The sequence below is a fragment of the Bufo bufo genome, chromosome 2 (assembly GCF_905171765.1).
Source record: "Bufo bufo chromosome 2, aBufBuf1.1, whole genome shotgun sequence".
Taxonomy (NCBI): domain Eukaryota; kingdom Metazoa; phylum Chordata; class Amphibia; order Anura; family Bufonidae; genus Bufo; species Bufo bufo.
The window spans coordinates 743,045,893-743,054,418 of NC_053390.1; positions in this window are offsets into that span (position 1 = coordinate 743,045,893).

Consider the following 8,526-nt stretch of genomic DNA (forward strand, 5'->3'; position numbering starts at 1 on the left):
GATGAGCTGAAGTTATTACTTTGTGAAGTCTCGCGTGACTTCGCGTAATTACTTCATAAATGAATTTTTACTGTAAAAAAACATTTCTCGAACTCTGGTTTGTTTCCAAGGTACCACTTGGAACCAAACCCAAGTTCAGGAAATGTTTTTTTTTACTGTAAAAATTTATCTATGAAGTTATTACGCGAAGTCACGCGAGACTTCGCGAAGTAATAACTTTGGCTCATCTGAGCCAATACATTCTAATACTGTACGGAGCTCTTGTTCCGTACAGTATTTATGCGAATCGACTTCGGATGTTTACCAAAATAGAAACAGCAGTACAGCCCACCCACAATAAATGGTTACTACACTCCTTGCTGGGGAAAGGAGACTGGGCTCTCTATTCCCTGTAGGACACTCTGCCGCTGGGGGACAGGACCAACTGTCTCTGCCCCCTGTAACTCAGCCTGCCGCTGGGGAATGGAGACTGGGCTCCCAATTCCCTGCAGGACTGGTGGAGAGATCTCGGTCCCCCCTCCACCGGCCCCCGGGGTTCTTCCCAGTAAATCTCCACAATATCTGCCCAGCTGAATGGGTCTGGATCTGGGTCTGTCATCTTGCTGTCCTGCTGAGCCTTCCCAATGGAGTGGAAGAGATCTCGGTAGTCCTGCTCCAGTTCCCACTCCAGGGTTGCTAGGTGAGCCAGGTCTTTCTCTACCTCATGGGGGTCATCCCAATCCTGCCTAGCCTCCCTCTCATAGAAAATGTCCTGAAGTCTGGACTGTGCAGGGCTCCTGAAGTCAGGCTCTGCAAAGGACTCCCATAACAAGCCAGGACCATCAAACTCCTCTCCCTCTGGCTTGTCATGCTCAGATGTCCAGGGTATATACTGTGCCATATACCACCAGAGCGCCTGGTAGGCATCCTCCAGCCATAGCTCCTGCCATACCCGGTGCTCTAGTTCCTTCACCCATTCCTCCAGGGGCTGCTCTCCCAGGAAGGGCATCCGCAGGGCCACTTGCTTCTGCAATTACTGCTCTTCACTGGGGAGACTCTCGCCTCGCTGGTATTGTACATTATCCAGGGCCTGGTACCAGATGCCTTTCCTTAATGCATCCCGGCCATCCAGGTCTTCCTCATCGTATGCCACTGCTGGCTCCATCCTGCTGCTGTCAGGGTCGCTGTACTGGGACATGCGTTGCCCTCAAATTGTAATTCCAGGGAATTATATTACTTTGTAGCTGTCCTTCTGGGCTGTGAGAACGATTCCACTGCTGCCACCAATGTAACGGATCTCCTGGCACCCCGACCGGGTACCTCCGTCGTTGAATGCTCCTAGTGCTTCCCGAGGACTCCAAGCACACCACTTGACACCGTAAGCGATGGAGACCCCACAAACCGCCGAAGCTTGGTTGAGGTCTCACCGTCTCCTACCCACCCTGGACCTACGACAAGGCTCCAGTGGGTGAACCTCTCCTAAATCCAGAGAGCAGGAACAGCTCTTACAAGAGCTAGGAGTTATAGTCAGGGGAGTATACAGCGTATAGCAATCCCCATACACATGAGACGAGGCTCTATGTTGAATGTAAAACAGGAACTCTTTATTGAACACACAAGCATTGACTTATACACATTTTCCAACAAGGTTACCACCCCCGTGGACCTGTTTGGGAACTGAGGACATGACCTAGTAGCCAATCCTTTACAGCTTTACAGTTTAAACACTCCCATACAAAATCCTCCCCTCTGCCTGTGATACAATTACCTTACACAATGGGTTGATGTAATTATCACAAGCAGGAGAATACATAGTTTTAAACAATGTCTTCTGTCCTGGAGACAACCGAGGAGTAATTCAATTATCTCTCAGGACAAAGGGAAATCGCCAATACACACGTGGGGACAATAGGACAGACATCACTATTCAAATATACAATGTCCTAACCATTACAGTAAACATAGACATTTAACATATCCCCAGATGGCTTGGATCTGAGCGCTCAATATCCAAACAGTGCCACAAACACAGTCAAATCGCCATGGGGTTTAAGTTTAGCATGGGCTAATGAGAGGGCCCATAATCCTGGGGCAAGAGGCTGGCAACCAGGCTTCTCCACCACCCAGCGGCGAGGTTGGTTTCGCCACACCCCCTTTGTGGCCTCACTAGATGCCCCCATAGTGTTCCTCTCCCCCTTCCCCCATAGTGCCCCCAATATAAAATACCCCTTCTTTGTGGCCTCAGTATATGTCCCCATAGTGCCCCCCAATAATGTGCCAGTAAGAAGTGCCCCCATAGAGCCCCCCAATAATGTGCCAGTAAGAAGTGCCCCTATAGATGCCCCTCAATAATGTGCCAGTAACAAGTGCCCCCATAGATGCCCCCAAATCATTTGCCAGTAACAAGTGCCCCCCAATCATGTGCCAGTAAGAAGTTCCCCCCATAGATGCCCCAATAATGTGCCAGTAACAAGTGCCCCCCCCAATCATGTGCCAGTAACAAGTGCCCCCACAGTGCTCCTATCCTGTATTGTACCATATAAAAAAAAAAAACTCACATACTTACCTCCATCAGGCTGGCAGCAATGCGATGCAGGCCTGTGTCTCACTCTGTACGGCGGCGTGATAACGTCATTGCTCCGCCTGCATCAGCCTCTGATAGGAACGGGAAAGGGAGACGCTTCTCCCCTGCCCCACAGCACATCCATCTTTATCGCTGTCCTGAGGACGGCGATACAAATGACTATGGAGATGAGCGCTTCCTCAATGGAAAAGCTCATCTCCCTGTGCCCTGCCGCCCCCCACTTGTCACCAGGGCCGCGCCGCCTGACGAGATCGCCTCACATCGCCTAATTGGCTGTGCGGCCCTCTATGTCACAACTGCAATCCTGTGAGCCTTCTGCTTTTGGGAGATTACTGGCAGAAGTATCTTTAATGGATTTTTGGAGATTAAGAAATCCGGATGCAAAGCATTTCTCCTGTTGCTCTAGGACATACATGTGTAACGGTCGCGTACGCACACACACACAGGGGGGAGGGAAGTGACCACTGCGCTCCACCCTTACCCCTGGCCCTGCCTACTTGCCTCGCGAGTCCTAATGACAGGGGACAACTGGACGGCAATCCCTAACTTGGAATAAGTGCAGGGATGACAGACAGACAAACAACAGGACGTGAACGGACCGAGTCTATACCAGGAAAGCTGCAAAGTACAAATGGAGCAAGCAGAGAATTGTCAGGAGAAGCCGGGGTCATAAATACCAGGAGAGCAGAGAAGTGCAAGAGGAGTCCTAAGAGAGTAGTCAGGTGGGAGCCGAGGTCACAATACCAGGACGGATGATCAGTACATGAGGAGCAGGCAAAAGGATGGTCAGGAAACAGGATCAGGTAAGTATTCAGCAGTCCAACAAATAGCCAGGAACCTAGAAATTAACAGGCAACCTGTAGCCAGCAGGCTACCTGTATTTATAGTGGGGAGTGAGGGTCATGTGATGTGGCCAGCGTCACATGACCGACAGACCAACCAGTCGAGCACCGAGTGATCAGCTCGGCGCTCAAGGCAGACTAGGAGCAGGGAGCCACCCAGCTAGTAAAGCCGCCCTGGGAATGAGGTCAAACACAGAACCTCATTCCAAAAGCTAAGCAACAGGTCTGCGGGCAATGGGGGACCGAGTGCACCTTCGGAACCCCGTGACAGTACCCCCCCTTTTACGAGGGGCCACCGGACCCAAGACTTCAGGCGATGGCTTTTCAGGGTGTTCTAAATGAAATTTACGAACAAGTCTAGGAGCATGAACCTCCCTGGCAGGTACCCAAGATCTCTCTTCAGGTCCATACCCCTTCCAGTGAATCAGGTACTGCAAGGAATTACGCACCTTCCTGACATCCACTATTTTAGACACCACATACTCGACAGCATCATTAACAAGAACCGGCGGAGGCGAGGCTTTTGATGGTACTACTGGTTCAAAATATTTTTTAAGCAGAGATTTATGGAACACATTATGAATGTGGAATGACTCAGGCAGCTCCAACCTAAAAGATACCGGGTTAATCACTTCCGTGATCTTATATGGTCCAATAAAACGAGGAGCAAATTTTTTAGAAGTTACCTTGAGAGATAGATTCTTGGAGGACAACCATACTTTATCCCCAACCTGAAAGTTTACCCCCCTTGAACGTCTCCTATCGGCCTTGAGTTTTTGAGAACATTGAGCCTTTTCTAGGTTCGATTGAACCCGGGCCCAAACTGTGCACAGTTCGGAGGAGAGTTTATCCGCTTCAGGGTTAGAGGAGAAGACGGACGACCCAGAATGAAAACGGGGATGAAAACCATGGTTACAAAAGAAAGGGGAGACCCCAGCAGAAGAATTGACACGGTTATTCAAAGCAAATTCAGCCAACGGAAGGAATTTGACCCATAATTGCTGGTCATCAGCAACATACAACCTCAAGAATTGTTCCACAGACTGATTAAGGCGTTCAGTCTGCCCATTACTCTCAGGATGGTAGGCGGAAGAAAAAGACAATGAAATTTTACATCTTTGACAGAAGGCCCTCCAGAATTTGGACACAAACTGCACACCCCTGTCAGAAACAATATTTTCCGGGATGCCATGTAAACGAACAATCTCTCTCACAAAAATAGACGCTAGGGTTTTAGCATTCGGAAGTTTAGACAGGGGAATGAAATGAACCATCTTGCTAAACCTATCGACCACTACCCAAACCACAGTCTTACCCTCCGCCAGCGGTAGGTCAGTTATAAAGTCCATCGAGATATGGGACCAGGGTCTACTGGGAATGGGTAGGGGTCGTAGGTTACCAGCAGGGCGAGTCCTAGGTGTCTTGGACCTGGCACAAACCTCACAGGCTGACACGTAGGACTTGACATCCCTAGTTAGAGTGGGCCACCAATAAGATCTAGAAACCAGATCCTTAGTGCCCTCAACACCCGGATGTCCACAAAAGGCAGAATCGTGACACTCACCCAACAGCTGGAGACGAAATTGTACGGGAACAAACAACTTATCTGTTGGGGTGGATACCGGTGCCAGATGTTGTTCAGACCTAATGCGAGCCGAGATATCCTGGGTAAGAGCTGCTAAGAAGATTTTTGCTGGTAGGATGGATTCAGGTGGTACCTCAGTAGGTTGAAAAGCCTGGAAGCTCCGAGATAATGCGTCCGCCTTCATATTTTTACTTCCCGGCCTGAATGTGATGGAAAAATCAAAACGAGTAAAAAACAGAGCCCATCTGGCTTGACGGGGATTCAACCTCTTAGCAGACTCGAGAAACATAAGGTTTTTATGGTCAGTGACAACAGTTACACAATGTCTTGCCCCCTCCAGGAAATGCCTCCACTCCTCAAATGCCCATTTAATGGCCAGCAGCTCCCTATTCCCTATGTCGTAGTTTCTCTCCGTGGGAGAGAATTTCCTGGAGAAGAAGGTACATGGTCTCAAATTAGTGAGGCTAGCAGGACCTTGTGAAAGGACTGCTCCTACGCCGTCCTCGGACGCATCCACCTCCACAATAAAAGGTTTCTCCTGATCAGGCTGGATCAGAATGGGAGCGCTACTGAATGCCTTTTTTAATTTTTCAAATGAAGAAATGGCCTCAGTAGACCAATTCTCCAAATCCGCCCCTTTCTTAGTAAGGTTGGTCAACGGTTTAGCAATTACGGAAAAATTCATAATAAATTTACGATAGTAATTGGCGAAACCTAAGAACCGTTGTAAGGCCTTTAAGGATGAAGGTCTTACCCATTCCTTAATTGCTAGTACCTTACCAGGATCCATCTTGAAGGCATGAGGAGTCAGAACATGCCCTAGAAACAGAATCTCCTGTACACCAAAGACACATTTCTCTTGTTTAGCGGATAGCTGATTCTCCCTCAACACCTCTAATACTTGTTTAACATGAGACACATGGGATTCGAAGTCAGGAGAGAATATCAAAATGTCGTCAAGATAGACAATAACAAATTTACCTAAGTACTCCCTAAGAATGTCATTCATGAAGTTTTGGAACACAGCTGGGGCATTGCTGAGTCCAAAACGCATTACTTGATATTCAAAGTGTCCTACCGGAGTATTGAACGCCGTATTCCATTCGTCTCCCTCCTTGATTCGGATTAGATTGTATGCCCCTTTCAGGTCAATTTTGGAAAACCAGGTTGCCCCCAGAACCTGGTTAAATAAATCTGGAATCAATGGGAGGGAGTATCTATTCTGGACAGTGATTTTATTTAATCTCCGGTAATCGATACATGGCCTAAGACCACCATCTTTTTTCTTAACGAAGAAAACCCCCGCCCCCATAGGAGAGACAGAAGGTCTAATATGCCCTTTACCAAGGCTCTCCTTAATATAATCTTCCATGGCCTTGCGTTCGGGCATAGAAAGATTATAAATTCGTCCTTTAGGAAACTTGGCCCCCTCTACTAGCTCTATGGTACAATCATAAGGTCTATGGGGGGGTAGAACCTCCGGGGTTGGGGATGAGAATACATCAGAATATTCTCTAACAACAGAGGGTAAAGTATCAGACTTTACTGAGACCCCAGCCTGTACCACGGACAAGCACGAGTCACACTTAGGCCCCCATCTCACCAACTCCCCATTGGACCAATCTATAGTGGGGTTATGTAGTCGGAGCCAAGGCAACCCTAGTACCACCTCAGCAGGTAGATTCTCCAGGACTAGAAGCGAACATCTCTCTGAGTGGCACACACCCACGGTTAGAGAAATCTCCGAGGTACATAAGCTCACCGTACCACCAATAAGAGGAGTAGCATCAATAGCCATGACATGGATAGGAGTTGGTAAGGCAAACATAGGAATACCCAATCTTACGGCATACTCAGAGTCAATAAAGCTAGCCGCTGAGCCAGAATCAATAAAGGCCTTACCCGGCCATTTATCTACTCCCAGAGAAATCGTAATGGGTACCGAAAGCTTACATTTAGAAAATTCAGGGTGTACCTGGTCTTTAGGTTGCCTTGTCTTAGGAGACTTGACAGAGAGGACCTTCTTAGGACACTGGTTGATCCAATGGTCAGGATCTCCACAGTAAAAGCATTCTCCACGTCTGCGGCGAAGATTCCCTCGGGTCATGCCAACTGCATGGGTTCCTCGGTGGAGACCTCAGCATTGTCTCTGGGATAGGCCTCTGGCTGGACCACCATCTGGGAAGAGAACTGTTGTTCCTGTCGTCTCTCTCTAACCCGTCGGTCAAGTCGGACAACAAGGGTCATCATCTCCTCTAAGGTCTCTGGAAGTTGATAACTGACCAGAAGATCCTTTAATTTATCAGACAGACCTGACCTGACCTGACTCTTCAGGGCTGGTTCATTCCATCCTGAGGGGACACACCACCTTCTGAATTGGGTGCAATAATCCTCCGCTGGTAAATTGCCCTGAACCAGTGCCTTTAGAGCCGTCTCGGCTACTAGAGCCCTGTCTGGTTCATCATAGAGGGTACCCAAGGCCTGAAAGAACCCCTCCACAGAATATAAACAACTGGTGCCAGCAGGTAAAGAGAACGCCCAGTCCTGGGGATCACCCTGTAATCGGGAAATGATAATGCCCACGCGTTGACTCTCGGGGCCAGAGGACACGGGGCGTAAATGGAAGTAAAGTTTGCAACTCTCCTTAAAAGAGAGAAACTTCTTCCGGTCTCCAGAAAAGGGTTCTGGGAGCTTAATCTGGGGCTCAAAATGCGGACTGGAGACCTGAGGAGTGGAAGAACCTTGCCCTAACTCAAAAGAACTGAGTTTTTCCCCTAACTCCTGCACCCTCTGCGTCAGATTAGAGACATGGTCAGTCAGGGTCACCAGAGGATTCATAATACAGTGGTTATTGGGCCTGTTAATCTGTAACGGTCACGTACACACACACACACAGGGGGGAGGGAAGTGACCACTGCGCTTCACCCTTACCCCTGGCCCTGCCTACTTGCCTCGCGAGTCCTAATGACAGGGGACAACTGGACGGCAATCCCTAACTTGGAATAAGTGCAGGGATGACAGACAGACAAACAACAGGACGTGAACGGACCGAGTCTATACCAGGAAAGCTGCAAAGTACAAATAGAGCAAGCAGAGAATTGTCAGGAGAAGCCGGGGTCATAAATACCAGGAGAGCAGAGAAGTACAAGAGGAGTCCTAAGAGAGTAGTCAGGTGGGAGCCGAGGTCACAATACCAGGACAGATGATCAGTACAGGAGGAGCAGGCAAAAGGATGGTCAGGGAACAGGATCAGGTAAGTATTCAGCAGTCCAACAAATAGCCAGGAACCTAGAAATTAACAGGCAACCTGTAGCCAGCAGGCTGCCTGTATTTATAGTGGGGAGTGAGGGTCATGTGACGTGGCCAGCGTCACATGACCGACAGACCAACCAGTCGAGCACCGAGTGTTTAGCTCGGCGCTCAAGGCAGACTAGGAGCAGGGAGCCACCCAGCTAGTAAAGCCGCCCTGGGAATGAGGTCAAACACAGAACCTCATTCCAAAAGCTAAGCAACAGGTCTGCGGGCAATAGGGGACC